Genomic DNA, 18,954 nt, shown 5'->3' on the forward strand with positions numbered 1-18,954 from the left:
CATGATTATTAAAACCTCTAACCAAAAGTTTGGTCTGTTGTCCAAATAAAGAAATCTGCTCTAAGGTACCTGGAAACTTGGCATTTGGGAAGCATAACACAGAGACCAATAACTCCTGCCTTAAGAGACTATTAAGTCTGAGGAATAGATTTTCCCCAGTCTAATGTATTGGCATGTAATAGTAGATCTTCAACACATGCTGAACAAACCTGCCTATGATCATCATCTCTGCAGAAATCTTACTGATGGCCAAGCAGGGGCTTTGCCTCAACAATTAGCAGATGTATCTGAAAAGCCCTGGACAAGAAATCCTGCTGTGGTCTTGCTCGCCCCTTCCTTTGGCTGACTTCTCCCGCTTGTTACCTGCAATCATGTCTTGAGAAATGACACATTTTTGTTTTGGGAGCACGTAACTCCATTTTGAAATGTAAATTTCTCAGCATGCAATTTGCTTTTAAACAGAGGTCTGGCTCCTCTGCTATACTTAGTTCATGGCCGTGGGAATGATATTTGAAGATGGCTATTTTCCTCTCCAGTGCCAGGCACAGTGCCTGGCCCAGAGTAAGCATTCAACTATTATTCGTTCATTTTTTTTCTGCCCTCAAATTCAATCTCATTTCCTGCATTTTCTTATTACCTTATGATAATCATAATAATGACAACAATTAATATAGAGAAGGAGAGAGAGTAGATCAAGATGCCCTGTGTGCCCAACACTTTCCTTGGCACTCAGCATATGCAAGGCCTGAACTTCCTTTCCATAGCCACTTGGGGATCCAGATGTTGGGAAGGGTTGAAGTTCAAGACCATAGCCTGTCTCTGCAGAGCTCTGGAGATTCATGGATTTGTGGGGGTGGGGTGGGGTGGTGGTGTCTGTCTGAGGAATAGCAGAACCACTCTGATGCCAAATGTACCTGTTCATTATTTGTTGGGCAAAATGCCTCTTCTATCTGATTTGTCAGCCTGGCAGTTAGAGGTCTCTAAAGGAGAGCTACAGTAGCTGTGGCTGCCTGGTAACCCAAACAGAACGTGGACTCCTTCATTATCCTTCCATTTCCGTATTTATTCTGAACCTAATCAGTGTTGTTGCCTCCTGCGCTCAGGGTTGAACAGCCTGACAACTTATTACAGTCACATCAGCCTTCTCTGTCACCTAAAGATGCAGGTCAGCTGTGTGGCCTCCTAGAGCTACAGGGACTGGTAATGAGCAGACGCGTGAGGCCAGCTGAGGGATGGCCTCTGATTAGGAAGTCTGATGTAGCTGAGCTGTGGCTCCAAGTGCTGGCTCTGAAAGGTTCTCTAATGGGGTGGGTTGATTCTGAGAAACAGGTATCAAAGAAACACAAGGAACAGGCTTTCTTAGGCATGAAGTAAATTGGCATGCACTTCTAAAATGAAACTAATATTCATACAGGAAGTTGATGAGTTATAAAAGTAAGTCTATAGAAGTTTTATGCTAAATAACAAAAACTAGAAATCTTACAGTTTATTCTCAATGATTACTAAAAATAGAAAAAAATCTATGAATAATAGACTTATTCAACATATCTACCACCCATATAAAGGGAAACTATTTTAAAATTTTAAAACCACATAGAAACATAGTTAAAAAATGTGAGTGAGTCAGATATTTAAGAGATGGTAAAGTCTAAGGTTTTATAGAGTACTCTTCTACATAACATTAAATTCAGCTAATAGAGTAGTTCTAATGGGATATATTTGTTTTATGGTACCACTGGGAGTTAAACTTAGAACCATGTACTTACTATGAAAGTGCTCTATGTCTTGTCTTACTGTCTTATACCCCCATCTCTGTGTGTGTGTGTGTGTGTGTGTGTGTGTGTGCGCGCGCGCGCGCACGCGCGCGCGCGCACGCGCTATTTGGGTTAATATTTAAGTAAGGTCATATGGCTTTTGCTTGAAGTCAACTTTGGACCACAGTCATTTCACATCCTCTACATCCTCTTCTCTCATAGCTGAGATTACTGGCATATGCCACCAAGCACATTCTTTGCCTCCTTTGTAGCTGGAAAGAATCATATGTCCGTTGTGCCCAGCAGTACCCAGAAAACTCCCAAGGACTTTTTTGCCAGGCTAGCGTAGAACCATGACCTTCCCATGCTAGAATTACTGATGCAAACCCACCAGGGCCTCACTTCCAACAGGACTTAAGGTTTTTGTAACTGATTACTGAGTTTGAATTCAAGGCTTCATATTCAATTAGCTTTTGCAAAGCTGGTGCTCTACCACTTGAGCCATACCTCCAACATAGCTTTTTGATGATTATTTTGGAGATAGTGTCTAGTGGGCTTTACTATCTAGGCTGGATTTGAAGCTTGATCCTCTAGAACTTAGCCTCCTTCGTAGCTAGGATTCAGATGTGAGCCACTAGTGCCTAGCTTACAATGGGATGCTTAAACATGTAAAACAAATAATAAAATTAATGTGGGAGAGTAAAAGTGTTTATATATAAAGTTATATACACATATACAACTTGGATATATATATAATGGATATATTATACATTTTGAAAAAATGTTGAAGAAAAAATATGAAGCAAAAAAAGGCAAGATAAAAAAGTAATATAGGTCAGGGTTTGATATAAGGTTTGTTAATTGACAATAAGTCAAACAGACACAGAAGTAAAAAGCATTAGTGTACAATACATCAAGTAATACAAATAAATCATTGACGTAGATTGCTCTGTACAACATACTCACACAATAGGTTAACCACTTTAAAACAGCATCTATTTATAACAAATCCTTGTTTTACATATTAAGCAAAAATACTTACTGGAATATTTTCAGAGTTAAATATTAAAAAAAATCACAGTTTAAATATAAAATGTGTTTTAATAGTAATTGGACTTCAGAAAGAGATTAATATGTTCTATGTACGTGGGAAAATATTGAAAGAAAAATAAGAAAAAAGAAAAAGAAATGAAAATAGGAAAATAAGAATATAGAAAAATAGTCATAATGTGGATTAAAAAAGTATCAGTAAATTTACTACATAAAGAACTTTTATACTCCATTATATATATATATGAAAAGCAAATCCTATCAGGAAATAGCATTGGCTTAAAAAATCATTAAGAATGTACAGTGCTTGGTGCTAGTATGGGTATACAGAGAAATGGGATTTGCTGTTTTTACAAGACAATTTGTTAACATGTGTCAGAAAATCTTAAAAAATGCATAGACTTGGACGAAGTAATTTGAGCCTAAGAATTCCTCATAAAGACACTGATTCAAAATGCCCAAACACAAGAAACTGCTCCTTGTCAGACAATATGAGATTTGTTAAGCTAATCATTATGTATCACATCATGGAGTGTTTTCATCCTTTTAAAATCTCAAAGCTCACCAAATACACCAAATACCAAATCAGAAATATTGTAATTATGAAGAGTAAAATTTTGATTTTGTGGTGGGCAACAGGAGATATGCATATATATACATATACAGTCATTTCTGAGGAATGAGATTATACATGATTTTAATATTTTTCATTACTTATATTTATTTTTCCTCCTCCAACCAATTAAGCTGAGCAAGTGGAGAGCTGTTGATTTCTATCTAACACATTGGAAAAGCAGAAGCTGTGACTTAGGGCCCAGAAACTGGCAAGTTCCAAGGTCATGCACAAGGAAAACCAGGCTGGGTGGGTGATAAGACTCTGAGTTCTATGTCATCCTCAGACTTGGCCACTAGATGGGCAAAGAGCAGTCTAAGTGGGCTTTAGACCTACATGGTGACCCAAATCTCTGATCATATTGAGATGATGGGGGAAATGCAATCTGGTTGACAGGGTCACAAGTAAATAAACCATGAATTTTGCAACTGCAACTTGAAGATAACCCAGTGTGGTGTCTATAAAATATATTTTGATTCGCATTGGAAGATTGTACACTCTGGACTCAAATTTCAAGATGGCTTTTGCGGAATGACCTCTACACCACTCTGGTGCCCCTCCTTCATCCTTTCCTAAGATTTCCTCTTACCGCTATGTCCCTTTTGTTTAGTGACTCCTTTGCTTTGTCTCTCTGAGACTTCTAATGCAATGGGAATGAATTGAAAGCAGAATGGTCTCAATGATCATTTTCTGATCATGGAATGGTAAAAAGCATGCACATTTGATCACATGCCAGTCACACCCATGGGGCTCCATTTCTCCACATTATTTCTAATAATGGTAGTCATATCTTTTGGTTACTGATTTGTTCATTAATGTATTCATTCATGCAATGAGTATATATATTTAAGATTATTTAATATATACTATGTGACAGGATTATGCTGCTACTAAAGAAAGACTAATGAGTTGATTATAATCTGGTCTAGTGGTGGAGACAAAGAATTGCATGTGTGAATGAAAAAGTTGCCCTTATTTCTAGATGCATTCCAAAGAGGCTTTAAACTGTAGTTTTCCTAAGACCTAGTAAAACATCAAGAGGAAACACATACATCCTTGAAGAGCAGGACAGGGATGAACACTGGCAGGGCACCACAAGGAACCAGAGCCTGAGCTAGGGGCATCAAGGCTGCTCAGTCTTTGCTATAGTCATGGAACATAGATATGGTTGGCCTCATTTTAAAGATGAGAAATTCAAGGCTCAGGCTGAAAGTCTTATGATCACAATTTGGATTTTTTTTTGTCGGTTATGGGGCTTGAACTTTGGGCCTGGGCGCTGTCCCTCAACTCTTCAGCTCAAGGCTAGTGCTCTACCACTTGAGCTACAATGCCACTTCCAGTTTTCTGGTGGTTTATTGGAGATAAAAGTCTCATGGCCTTTCCTGCCTGAGCTAGCTTTGAACTGTGATCCTCAGAGCTCAGCCTCCTGAGTAGCCAGGATTTCAGGTGTGGGCCAATAGCGCCCAGCCACAATTTGAATTTAAGCCTAGTCAACATAAAAGTGTGGACATATCAAATTGTAATCTGTGTCTCTCCTCCTAAACAAGAAAAAAAAGAGAACAAAGAGCAACTATACTATGCAATAGAATAGAAAGACATTAAATATCTATACTGGGGATTAGTCAGAATTTGCCCAGAATAATCTGTGTACCAATACCAGGGAGGTAAAGAGATGTCCCACACAGTTGCTGCTGCCAGAGCTGGACTACAGATGTAGTGAGGTCCTGCTGTGTTCCTTCTGTCTTTTGTTCTGTGGCACCTTCTGTAGTGTGGAGACACTGTGTGGAAAATGTACACCTTCCATTGGCTTTGCCCAGGCCTTGCATGAGCTGGAAATAAATCAAATTGTTAATAAGAAACTCCAGGCCAAATAATTCTTTCCTGAAGAATCACAGGATGCAAATGTGGCCATATGTCAGCCCAGACTAGAGGGAAAAGGCTGGCTGTGGTCCTCATGATTTGCTTTCTTATCAGAATCCCACAAAACTCATTTGATTTGCAGAGAATACACTGTAGTTTGTATGCAAACAAGACCTTAATATTTCCTGGAATACCCCTTCCCCATCTTGAAAACAGAAGCCAACTATCAACCTCTACCAATTCTGTGAATTGTAATCTATGTATCTTTGGACAGTTGAAAAAACACCCTAGCTTCTATGGTGTATGCCTGGTATCCTAGCTACTCAGGAGGCTGAGATCTGAGGATTTCGGTTCCAAACCAGCCCCTGCAGGAAGGTCTGTAAGAGCTTACCTTCCATTAATCAGTTAAAGCTAGAAATGGAGCTCAGGCGGTAGAGCATTAGCAAACAGCTCAGGGATGGCATCCGGGCCCTGAGTTCAAGTGCTAATACTGGAACAAAAACAAAACAAAAAGCCACCTAGATTTGTTAGAGCAAAAAGCATGTATTAAATCATCATTGATTTTGCAAGCCTGTGCCAGATCACAGAGATTGTGAGCCCAAAATGAGTTGCATAGTAAGTCACAATGAAATTAGTTCTTAGGATATATGTTAAACTACCTGAAATGTAAGTAAAAGAGACTGACATGCAATGATAGTTCTATTGTTAAATGCATAATAAAACTCACCAAGTCAGGATTGCTAAGTCTGCATGTGAGCAAACCTGACAAAATCTTAAGTTAAAGTAGCTCAAGCACTGTGTGTTTCTGATGTAGCTGAAAGTTATGGGGTATCAGAAAATGTTGAATGCAGGGCCCAGATGGTGTCCTGGAATGAGTCTCACTTCCTATCTTCTTTGTGTGGGCCATCCTCTGGAATTCCCGAACTTAAATACAATTGATCTATTCTCAATGGGTATATTCCCAAAGTTTGGTCCACACAAAATGAGAGCTCCTTTTTCTACAAGTTTAGTTAAAATCAGAGGAATACCTCTTTTGGCATCACCAAGGATATGGCTGTGGCAGAACTTGCTGTAGAGTCAGGTTCATCTTTGCTGGGTGCATTAGGAGAGAGAGAAATTAGAGGGACAGCTGCGGGAAAGGAAAGTCACCAAATATCTACAAAACTCAGAAGGGGATTTTGGTCTGTTTGATAGCCTCTAATGGAATTGGGTCTTTTTCTTCACCAAATAAAGAATTATGAGGAAATGTAGAGGTAGATGCAAAATTTATTTGAAAGTAAGAGTAAAGCAATAGGGAAACTGTGGAACGCTATTTAGCAATTGATGGGTTGGAATAAATGCCCAACAAGGACTCCCATCTGGGGCGGTCACCTTATGCCATTTGCATCCTGGGCAAGGAGGGAGAGGAGAATAAAGATTTCTAGGTGTAAGAGAAGAAAAGGGAGAAGGCCTGGAAATTGGTAGCTCAATGTAGATAAATTGGGTCCCTCTTCTATAGCCATTTTGGGTAAGTCTCAGCTCTTCTGTCAGTGAGTGGATCACCATCCCTCTCACCCCAAAAGGGAAGGGGTGCCCAATTCCTCCCCCATCCCCACCCTTAAGTCTGCTCTGGAATTCTCAGGGGCACTGCGTCTCAAAGGGCTTCTCTCTGTTTCCCTGAGTCTTTAGGAAGAGGAAGGGTATGATCTCCACTGAGTCCCCATCTCTCTCCATCTGCCTAATCTTTCCCCTTCGCTGAAATGATGAAGATGTTAATTAATGTAACAGTAACTGCTTACAAAGCACTTCCTGTCTCCCCTGTGCTCTACTAAAAACCTTTCACAGGGCACCCTCAATTAGGTATTATTATGTCTATTTTACAAGGTCAAAAAGTTTGGATCATGAAGTTTGCAGAACTAGTAAGAGGGAGAGCCAGGATCTTAACTGAGGTCTGTCTTAGGATTCTAGATCTTTCTATTGTGGTTCTAAGCAAGCATTCTGATGATGGAAAAAATGGAGAGAGATAGAGAGGGGTGGGAGGAGAAAGGTAGAGAAAGACAAAGAGGGAAAGAGAGGAGAGGGAGGAAAAGAGAGAAATAGGAGGAAGAGGGAGGGAGAGAGAGAAAGAGAGGGGAGAGGTCAGAAGAGAAACAGGAGAAAGGTAGAGGAAAGAGAGAGAGAAAGAGAGGAGAAGTAAGAGAAAGAGGCAAAGGAGAAAGTGTGTATGTGTGTGTTGAGAATGGAGAGAAGAGGAACAAGACAGTAAATGATAAGGAAGAGATTGCCTTCATAGTGGGTATCTCCCCTGAATGGCTTAGTGACCCCCTAACCCACCTCCCCACTCCCTCACACTTGTCAACAGTACTACCCTTCTCCTCTACTGGTAGGCAGGGAGCTCAGTGAAGTTGGCCTACAGTTTTCCAGTATCATACCTTCTTATGGCTTTGTTTTTCTTGTCATGTTTCTTACAGCTTCTGGACTTATTAAGCCCAGATCATGTTGCATATTCATCAGATGAGTTGCTAATCATCTGGCAAGCCCCTCTAGAGGGCCGACGTCCAGGAGCTCAAATGAAGGATTAGGCAGCACATCCTCACAGCTCTCTTAAGCAACATGTTACTGACAATTATATAAAAATTTCAGGAAAGCATGTTCAAGACAGAAGGGACAGTTTACTGCTTTGAGGTACAGCATACCCTTCCTCTATCTTCATTATACAGATGAAGTAGAAGTACTTTTCAGCTTACAGAGGGAAAACCAAGACCAGGATGGTGAACCAGGCAAAGCTTCAATTCATAATCTTCTTTAGGAAGTAGAATCTGGTCGTAGGATCTTTCATCTGGGATTTGTTGCCAAAAGGTAGCATCTATGACACCAATAATTGCCTACCTGCCTCTCCTGTCCCCTACATCTCCCCTATTGCTTGTCCTGGAGGATGGGCCAGATGTGTCTTATTCCTCCAAAGCACAGAAAGTGCTGGGTGAAATGTTTCGTCATAACTTTGCTTTGCTATGAATGGGTGGAATGGCAGTAGAACTTAGCTCACAGAAGATCCAAAGTGCCTGAGAAAGCATGGAGGAAAAGTCAGGCATTGTGTCTATTGGGAGGTACTGGTTAAGATCAGAGTCTGGACCCAGATTGCTGGGCTTTAAGTCCTGACTCTGCTTTGTAATGGTTATGATCTCAGAAAAACTATTCTTTCTAACCTCTGGTTAAACAACCCTAAAACTTCTTGCCTCAGTTTCCTTCTCTGTTATATGAAAATAATAATAGAATTTGCTTCATAAGGCTATTATAAAGCTAAAAGAAACCAGTATCTATCTAGAGGTTCTAATATCTCCTGGTGTGAATGCTAGAAAGGTGGTAGTACATTTCTTGTGACCCAGCCTTGTTACCCCTTCCCTGTTGTCCTCCCACTCTCCCTTCCTTCCCCCACCTCCCTTACTCCTTCCGGCCCACGAAGTTGTAAAGTTCATTTCCAATATATTCTCTTGTGGGTATCATTGTTGCAATGGGTCATCATGTGTCCTTGTTTCAGCATTTTGTTATTCCCCTTCCACTCCCCAAATTAGACTAATGTATAAACAAGATGCAGGGTACCAAAATCAAATATAGTGACAGCAGGGGATGTACCATAGGGGGAAGAATATACAAAGGAAACAAAAAATCACATAGTACATTTAAAACAACAGTAAAGAAGGACCTCTTGTGTCCATATCTTGTGTCCATATATCAAGATATATGGTCCTGTACATAGCTTTTGAGCTTTTGTGCTTATCTGATAGAATTGTCTTAGATACATACTAATTATTGCTAATGAGGGAAACCATGAGACCTATATTTCTTTGGATCTGGCTTACTTCTCTTAATATAACTGTATTGTCAAAGCTCATAGAATTCAAACTTTATAGACCACAATAAAGACAATTTGCCCCATGAAGGTTAGAATGTGTTTGTGATTTTCATTAAGTATCACTATCTCACAACACTGTGAAATTTATGTAATCACTTAATCACAATAAAAAAAATTAAAAAATCTGTGGCTTTCCCATATGCCACTAATGAGAAGAGCATAGCTGAAATCAGGAAAGTAACTCCTTTTGTAATAGTTCCACAGAAAATAAAATACATAGGAATTAACTAAATAAGTGAAGGACCTCTATGATGAAAACTTAAAAAACCTGAAAAAAGGAAATTAAAGCAGAACTAAGGAAATGGGAAAACCTCCCTGCTCCTGCATTGGGAGGATTAACATCGTGAAAATGGCAATACTGTCTAAAGCTATCTACAGATTCAATGCAATACCATCAAGATTCCAACCCCATTCTTCAATGAAATAGAAGAAGCAATCCAAAAATTCATATGGAGCAATAACTGGCAAAAGCAATCCTTAGTATAAAGAACAGTGCTGGAGGAATACCAATACCTTTCTGTATCTTGTAAAAGGAAGAATAAAAACTCATGAAGCTGAAATTTACCTTGTCCACCATAAAAAATGCACTATTGACTGAAAAATTTAGAACCTTTGAAGCATCCATATTTGGATTATTTCATAGGTTCTGGCTTCCCAGGAAGCCAAAGGAACAGATAGATGAATAAAACTAATTCATCCATAGAAGAGCAAAGACTCTGTCCACAAGAGAAAGAAATTCCTGCCCTAATGTGCAGAATCTGCCTGTGGCATTCACGATGATCTTGTGTTGGTTCAATAATTTTGAGATGCAATCTCTATGTTAGTTGCAAAGCAGACAGTTGCTGACAACTTTTAAACAGATGTTTATCATCCTGGGGACATTGGATAACCATGGACCACCAGCATCAGCCTCACCTAGAAATTTGTTAGTGATGAAAATTCTCAGGCCACACTTAGTCAAAGACAAATGCTCATAGCATAATATTCAAATAATCTCTCAACAACATGCATGTAACCAACAACATGTATATAACCACTAGTTGGATTTCTCCTCTACTGTCTTTCAAGAAATCAACAACCCATTTGGTGTGTGTCCCTCTCTTGCTCCAAGTCCATTAATATGTGTGTGTGGGGGGGGGGGTCTGTACTTTGAAACCATGCTGTATATATGGTTCCTCAAAGCTAAAAACTGCTCATAATACATTCATTCCTCTTTTTTTTTTTTAATTTAATTTTATTTTATTTGAAAACATACTGTACAGAGGGGTTACAATTACATGGGCAGGAAAATGCATACATTTCTTACCAAGCATTGCAGCCTCCTCCTTTGTTTACCCTTCACCTCCCTTCCCAGCCTCCCCCCTCCCCCCCACCCAATCATACCCCCCCTCCCTCCCCCCCACCGACATTGTAAAGCTGGTTTTGACATGACATTTTGTACTTCTCATTGTTGCAACAGGTCCACCTGAATCCTTAAACGACTTGTTTGTCCCCGTCTCCTCCACATGTTATACTGACATCAAATATAGTGAAAGCGGGGGTTACACTGTGGGGGAGGGACATACAAAGCAACAAAGAAATAATATTATAAATGCGTTAGAAACACATGCATGAATGAAACAAAAACATTAAAATACATATTTGAGGTTTTGTTTTCCTAACATCACATTCTCTGACTTTTTCCGCTTGACTCATACCTATACTAGATATTGCAAATAAGGGAAACCATGGGACCTATGTTTCTTTGGGCCTGGCTTACTTCACTTAATATAAGTTTTTCCAAGCCTTTCCATTTCCTAACAAATGGGGCAATGTCATTCTTTCTGATGGAGGCATAGAATTCCATTGTGTATATATACCACATCTTCTTGATCCATTCATCTACTGAGGGGCATCTGGGTTGGTTCCATATCTTAGCTATGGTAAATAATGCTGCAATAAACATAGTTGTGCTGGTAGCTTTAGTGTGGCCTTGTTTGTGGTCATTTGGGTAAATGCCCAAAAGTGGGATTGCTGGGTCATTGGGGAGCTCTATATGGAGTCTTTTGAGGAACCTCGATACTGCTTTCCAAAGTGGTTAAACAAGTTTACATTCCCACCAACAATGAAGTAAGGTTCCTTTCTGTCCACATCCCCTCCAGCATCTGTTGTTGTTAGAGTTCTTGATTTTTGCTGTTCTAACTGGAGTGAGGTGATATCTCAATGTTGTTTTGATTTGCATTTCTTTTATGGCTAGGGATGTTGAACATTTCTTCATGTGTCTATTGGCCATCCTTCTTTCTTCTTCAGAGAAGCTTCTCTTTAGGTCTTTCGCCCACTTACTTATTGGGCAGTTGTTTCTTTGAGGATTTGTTGTTGGGTGGTTTAATTTTTTGAGTTCCAAGTATATTTTAGATATGAGACCCTTGTCCGTTGTATGGCTAGTAAAGATCTTCTCCCAATCCGTGGGCTTTCTATTGATCTTGCTAGCTATGTCATTTGCCCTGCAGAAGCTCTGCAACCTTATACAATCCCATTTGTCCAACCTTTCTTTGATTTGTTGTGTTTCCGGGTCTCTATTCAGAAAATTTCGGCCTGAGCCGAGGAGACCCAGGGTTTCTCCTATTCCATCCTGTAATGTTTTCAGAGTGTCTGCTTTGAGTTCAAGGTCTTTGATCCATTTGGAGTTGATTCTGGTGCAGGGTGATATATAAGGATCTAGCTTTAGTTTTCTACATGTAGTTAACCAGTTTTGCCAGCACCATTTACTGAAGAGGCTGTCTGTCTTCCATTCTATTGTTTTAGCTCCTTTATCGAAGATTAGATGGCTATAGGTCTGTAGGTTCATTTCTGGGTTTTCAATTCTATTCCATTGGTCCTGAGGTCTGTTCTTATGCCAATACCAAGCTGTTTTGATTACTATGGCTTTATAGTAGAGTTTGAAATTTGGTATTGATATTCCTCCAGCAGTGTTCTTTCCGTTGAGGAGCGTTTTTGCTATTCGGGGTCTTTTATTGTTCCATATGAATTTTTGGATTGCCTCTTCTATTTCCTTGAAGAATGAGGGTGGAATTTTGATAGGTATTGCGTTGAATTTGTAGATAGCCTTGGGAAGTATTGCCATTTTCACAATGTTAATCTTTCCAATCCAGGAGCATGGGAGGTTTTGCCATTTTTTAAGTTCTGTGTTGATTTCCTTTTTCAAGATTTTAAAGTTTTCATCATAGAGGTCCTTCACTTCTTTAGTTAAGTTAATTCCTAGGTATTTTATTTTTTGTGGGGCTATTACAAATGGAGTTGCTTTCCTAATTGCAGCCACACTTTTCTCATTGTTGGCATACAGAAAAGCCATGGATTTTTGGGGGTTAATTTTATAACCTGCTACTTTGCCAAAGTTTTGAATCAGCTTAAGTAATTTGGGAGTGGAGTCTATGGGATTCTTTAAATACAAGATCATGTCATCTGCAAAGAGGGAGAGTTTTATTTCTTCTTTCCCTATTTGGATCCCCTTTATGTCTGCATCTTGTCTTATTGCTGTAGCTAGGCATTCTAACACTAGATTGAAGAGAAGTGGAGAGAGTGGGCATCCTTGTCTTGTTCCTGAGTTAAGAGGAAATGGCTTTAGTTTTTCACCATTGAGTATAATGCTGGCTGTAGGTTTGTCATATACAGCCTTTATTGTACTGAGGAATGTTCCATGGATTCCTAATTTTTCCAAAACCTTCATCATAAAGGGGTGTTGGATCTTGTCGAATGCTTTTTCTGCGTCTATTGAGATAACCATGTGGTTCTTATTCTTGCTCCTGTTGATGTGATGAATAATATTAATTGATTTGCGTATATTGAACCAGCTTTGCATCCCTGAAATGAATCCTGTTTGATCGTGGTGTATGATTTTTTGGATGAATTGTTGAAGTCGGTTGGCCAAAATTTTGTTGAGAAGTTTTGCATCAATGTTCATCAAAGAAATGGGTCTATAGTTCTCTTTCTTTGATGAGTCCCTGCCTGGTTTTGGGATGAGGGTTATGATGGCTTCATAGAATGTGTTCGGTAGTGAGCTTTCTCTTTCAATTTCATTGAAGAGTTGGAGGAGAATTGGTGTGAGCTCTGCTTTGAAGGCCTTGTAAAATTCCGCTGTAAAACCATCTGGTCCTGGACTTTTCTTAGCTGGGAGGTCTCTTATTGCTGTTTCTATTTCAATGCTTGATATGGGCCTGTTAAGATAGTTTAACTCATCTTGGTTTAGTTTTGGCATGTCAATATTTGCTAGGAAGAGGTCCATTTCTGTCAAGTTCTCAAACTTATTAGCATACAGTTTTGAGAAGTATTCCCTTATAATGTTCTGAATCTTGGTTGTTTCTGTGGTGATGTTTCCATTCTCATCTCTGAGTTTATTAATTTGGGTGTGTTCTCTTCTTTTTCTGATAAGATTTGCTAAGGGTCTGTCAATTTTGTTAAGTTTTTCGAAGAACCAACTCTTTGTTTTGTTGATTCTTTCTATAGTTTTTTTGGATTCTAATTCATTTAATTCTGATTTAATTTTGATTATTTCTTTCCGTCTAGTGGATTGGGGTTTATCTTGCTGCTCTTTTTCAAGGAGGTTTAGATGTGTCATTAAATTGCTAGTTTCAGATCTCTCCAATTTGTTGATGTAGGAGCTCAGAGCTATAAACTTGCCTCTGAGTACTGCCTTTGCTGTGTCCCAGAGGAGCTGGTATTTTGTGTGTTCATTTTTGTTGAATAGCATGAACATTTGAATTTCCTTTCTAATCTCTTCCATGACCCACTCTTGATTCAGCAGTGTGTTGTTCAGCCTCCATGTGATACCGGACTTTCTTTGGTGGCTTTTGGTGTTGAGTTCTAACTTTATTCCCTTGTGGTCAGAGAGAATGCAAGGTATAACTTCAATGTTTCTGAATTTAGACAAGTTTGCTTTGTGGCCTAAAATGTGGTCTATTTTAGAAAACGTTCCATGTGCTGCTGAGAAAAACGTGTATTCTGATGCTGCTGGGTGAAATGTTCGGTAAATGTCTGTTAAGTCTAGTTGATCTATGCAGCTGTTTAGATCTGCGGTTTCTCTGTTGAGTTTTTGCCGAGTTGATCTATCTAGTGGGGAGAGTGGTGTGTTAAAATCCCCAACAATTAATGTCTTTGGATCTATATGGGATTTGAGGGAAAGTAGTGTTTCTTTGATAAATTTGGGTGCTCCATTGTTTGGCGAATAGATATTTAGAATTGTAATATCCTCCTGAAGGAGAGATCCTTTAATTAGTATGTAGCGACCTTCTTTATCTCTTTTCACGAATTTTAATTTGAAGTCTATTTTATCTGATATTAGGATTGCAACTCCCGCCTGTTTATGGGGGCCGTTTGCTTGGTAGATTTTGTTCCAGCCTTTAACATTGAAAATGTGTTTGTTTTTACGGGCAAGATGTGACTCCTGCAGGCAGCAGATAGAAGGGTCTTGTTTTTTAATCCAACTAGACAGTCTATGTCGCTTAATTGGAGAGTTCAGTCCGTTAACATTAAGAGATAGGACTGAGAGGTATTTGGGAGTTCCTGCCATGTTATCTACCTTTTTGGGGGCTGCGAAAACTGGGTTCTTCCTATGGTTCTTGGATTCTCAGTTTGGGTACAGTTTCTTGGCCTTTATTGCAGTCTTGTTGGTTTTCTATGTGTAGGACATCTTTAAGAATCTTTTGTAGGGCTGGTTTGGTGGAGATGTATTGTTTCAATTTTTCTTTGCTATGGAAGGTTTTTATTTGGCCTTCAGTTATGAAGGAGAGTTTAGCTGGGTACAGTATTCTTGGTTGATAGTTGTTTGTTCTTAGGGCATGGCATACATCGTTCCAGGCTCTTCTTGCTTTGATTGTCTCTGCTGAGAAATCTGAGGTGATTCTAATTGGTTTCCCTTTATAAGTGATTACCCTTTTCTCTCTGACAGCTTTAAGGATCTTTTCCTTGTTCTGAGTTGATCCTGTGTGGATTATAATGTGGCGGTGGGATGTCCTATTCTGGTCTGGTCTATTTGGGGTTCTAAAGGCTTCTTGTATCTGGACAGGCCTATCTTTTTGCATGTTTGGGAAGTTCTCTGCTAGGATCCTGTTAAACAAATTTCCTAGACCATTAACATCTGTTTCTAGGTGCTCCTCTACACCCATTATCCTTAGATTAGGCCTTCTGATGGTGTCTTCCAGGTGTTGGATAGATCTATCATATTTCTTGGACTTGTCTTGGATGGTTGTATGTTCTTTCTCTATAATATCTAGGCTGTCTTCAATCCCTGAGATTCGATCTTCTGCATGGTCTAACCTGCTGTCAAGACTCTCTACTTTGTTTTTTATCTCTTTTCCTTCTAGTTGGTCAGCTTTGATGGCTTCAAGTTCTTTGTTGAAGCTCTGTTTTAGGTCTTGTATGAATTTCTTTACTTCCTTAATTTGGTGTTCAGTGTTTGTCCTCAAATCACTTAGTTGATTGGTTATCGTTTCTTTGGGCTCCCATTCCTTCTGTTGGGTTCCATTCAGCATTCCCTTTGTGGTCTCCCTGACTTCCTTCAGCTCTTTGTTAATGGATTCCATGAATGCCTTTAGTGATCTTTGTGTGTTCTCTACCTGGTCTCTCAATTCCTGTATTACTCTTTGATTAGCTTCCTCCAGTTCGTGGGATTCCTGCAGATCTCTTTGAGTGTTCTCAGCCTGCTCACGCCATTCCTCCCTTTCTCTTTGAGTATTCTCAAGTTGTTCACGCAAATCCTGTATCAGTTTTTGAGTAGCTTCCTCACGCTTATGATATTCCTGTATAAACTTCTGGGATGCCTCCTCTCTCTCCCTGTCACGCTCATACAGAGTCCTTTGTACATTGTCAAACTTTTCATTTATCATGTTTGCCAGCAGTGTTTGTAGAGCTGTTTGGGAACTCTCCTCTGGATTATTCATTATCTGTTCTAACCCCTGATTATCAAGATTGGGAATTGAGATACCCGAATTTGCCATTTTTCTTGTGTTTTTCCGGCTTACTCTGCCCATTTGAGATGAAGATAGCACCAGTTTTGTGCTAGAACACTATCTTAAGGCAACCATCAACCAAAGTTTGCATTTGTACAGTCAATAGTCTACAGATACAATCTAGTTCAACAGATACATCTATTCGACATCAAACAACTATATGTTAAAGGACTTCGAACCACAGAGAAGAATTTGGAAAACCAGAAATTATTAGGGTTAGGGAGAGATGTGGGTAAAAAATAGGAATAGATTGGTGTGGGGAGGCACAGGGAGAGTTAACTATGTCCTAATCACAGTGCAGGAAATAGGTTGGGTAGGATGCAAGTAGAGAGAGAGAGAGAAAGAAGAAAGGGAAAGGGGAATGAAAAGAGACCAGAAAAAAAAATAGAAACGTAAAAATTAACGTTATTTTAGAGATTAAAAGACCATCTATTTATAGAGGAATATGAATATGTTGAGAGAAAGGGAGGGACATAGAGGAGATGTGGAAAACTTTAAAAAAAATGCTTAAAATATTATATAGGTATAAAGAGGTAGTACTGCTATTAATGAATTTAAGTCTCAGAGGTTTTGAATTGAGTAATAAGTTTGTGGGTTAAGTGTGTACACAATGGGGGGTAGGGTCTACTGGTTAACTATGGGTTTATCTGAGGATGTGCAGGACAAGAGTTAAGTCCCATAAAGAAGAACAAAGAGGAAAAGATGGAAAGGATAGGAAAGTGAGAAGAAAAGATCAGAAGTTCAGTAGAGCTAGACAAAAAACAAAAAGATAATTAAGAATGAAAGAAAAAGAGAAAGAAGACAAGAAAAGAAAGGAAAACACACATTCACGTATTCCTAAAATAAAAATTATAAGAGGAGAAAAGAAAAAAAAAAAAAGTTAATGGAAAACAATTATTTTTTCAGAAGAGGCAAAAATTAAAGATTAATAAAAGTTTTAGAAAAGCAAAAAAAAATTTTTTTATATATATAAGGTAACAAAAAACAAAGAAAAAAAAAACAAAACAAAAAAAAGAAAAAAAGAAAAGAAGAAGAAAAAAAAAAAAAAAAAAGGTCTTTGATTTTTTTTTGGGGGGGGGGGGGGAGGGGTGGGAAGAGTCCTGTATCTCCCTTTTGTCTGTAACCAGAGTGTGGTTGGAGTCTCTGGTCAGCTTGAGGTCCTGTGGCTTGATTGGTTTCTTAAGTCAGTTTGTTGGAACAGGCAGAAAAATTCTCTGCTTTACCCAAGATTTTGAGATTCCCCCTCCCAGGTTAGTTTACTGGGAGGGTGATCTGCTTTGAGAATCACAAAAGAGGGGGATGCAGTGATGAGGCTAGGTTCTGGGTAGAGTTGAGGCCTTTCAACAAACAGTAGCTTTTCCCTGGGGCTATTTTGTGAAAAAAACTCACAGCACCCAGCCTGGAGCCATTCTCAGGGTTTCTGTTTTTCAATTGATTGTGGTGGCTGCTAGAGGGCGGGGCAGCCTCTGGCTCTGGTTACCCGGTGAGGAGAGCCACTCCAATGGCTGGCGCCTGAGCTGGGTGACTTTTCCCTGGATGGAACTGAGTCTGTGAGGTCACTTCGCCGTTAAGTTCTTGTGACCTGCTAAATGACTCGTTTTATTCCAAGGCCTGAGCTGGAGCTAGCCGCTCCTCCGAGCTTTGTCGGTATCCAAGATGGAGATCACCACCGGTGCTGGGGGGGGGAGGGGTGGCCTTCCCTCCTCTGCTCCCTGGGAAGGAGTGAGGAAGTGGGGCTACTCACGCCGAGTCTTGGATCCTGGGTCGTCTCTGGTCTGCAAAGTGCAGGATGAAGTTGTCCACTCCTTGTCGGTTCTTGCTGGTGTTGAGTAGAATCTGCTCGCCCGCTGCGTCTGGCTCCTTCGTCCCGGACTCTCTGTGTGAGCGCTCAGGTATGGCCGCGGCTGCGGTCGCCGCTGCGACCCTGCCGCCGCAGCAGCAGCTGCTGGCAGACGCTCAGATGTGTCTGCTTGGCTTCCCCTCTCTTGGCTAACTCTCTGTCCTGTGATGGCACACTTGGTGTGATTCTCTGGCTTGGGACTGTTCACTGGAACTCTGAAACTGTTTTCTATGCAAGAGCTTGTTAAGATTCCAGCTTCTCCTCCGCCATCTTCCCATTCATTCCTCTTAAGTGAGACTTCCCAGCAGACAAATGGATAATCAGCCCACGAACGCCTGTAACTAAGGTGTCATACATTTGACATCTTTTTACCTTGGCGGATATTTTATTATCCCATGGAGGTGTCAAGGCCCTCACATAGTCTGTACCTGAGTTAATTTGTGTGTGTTATTTTTCCTATTAAATATACAAGATGTTAATTAAACTATAATTATTAGAAATAAAAACAAGAGTTATCCACATATATATGTATGTGTGTGTGTGTGTATATATACACACACACACACACACACACACACACACACACATACACACACGTGCCTTTCTACTGTGTATAATTAGCTCTCAAAGTCCTTCTGCGCCCTGATTTTAGCTGTCCCAGTATTCATATGTATATAAGATTTTTATTCTTGCTAACCCCTAAAACAAGAAATACCTATGAGCTATTATTAAGGCTATATACATGCATATGTATAGGTATGAGCATGTATGTTTATATGTACTACCTAATCAAATTAAACATTCATCTACAGGGCTGGGATGTAGCTCAGTGGCAAAGTGTTTGTCTAGCAAGTGCAGTGTCCTGGTTCGATCCCTAGTACCAAAAAATAAAAGACAAAAAAATTTATCTAGAGCAAAGATTTAGCCAGCCTTCTAATTAAAAGCTTTCTTATACACTAAAA

The sequence above is a fragment of the Dipodomys spectabilis genome, unplaced genomic scaffold (assembly GCF_019054845.1).
Source record: "Dipodomys spectabilis isolate Male_0828 unplaced genomic scaffold, ASM1905484v1 ptg000125l, whole genome shotgun sequence".
Classification (NCBI taxonomy): domain Eukaryota; kingdom Metazoa; phylum Chordata; class Mammalia; order Rodentia; family Heteromyidae; genus Dipodomys; species Dipodomys spectabilis.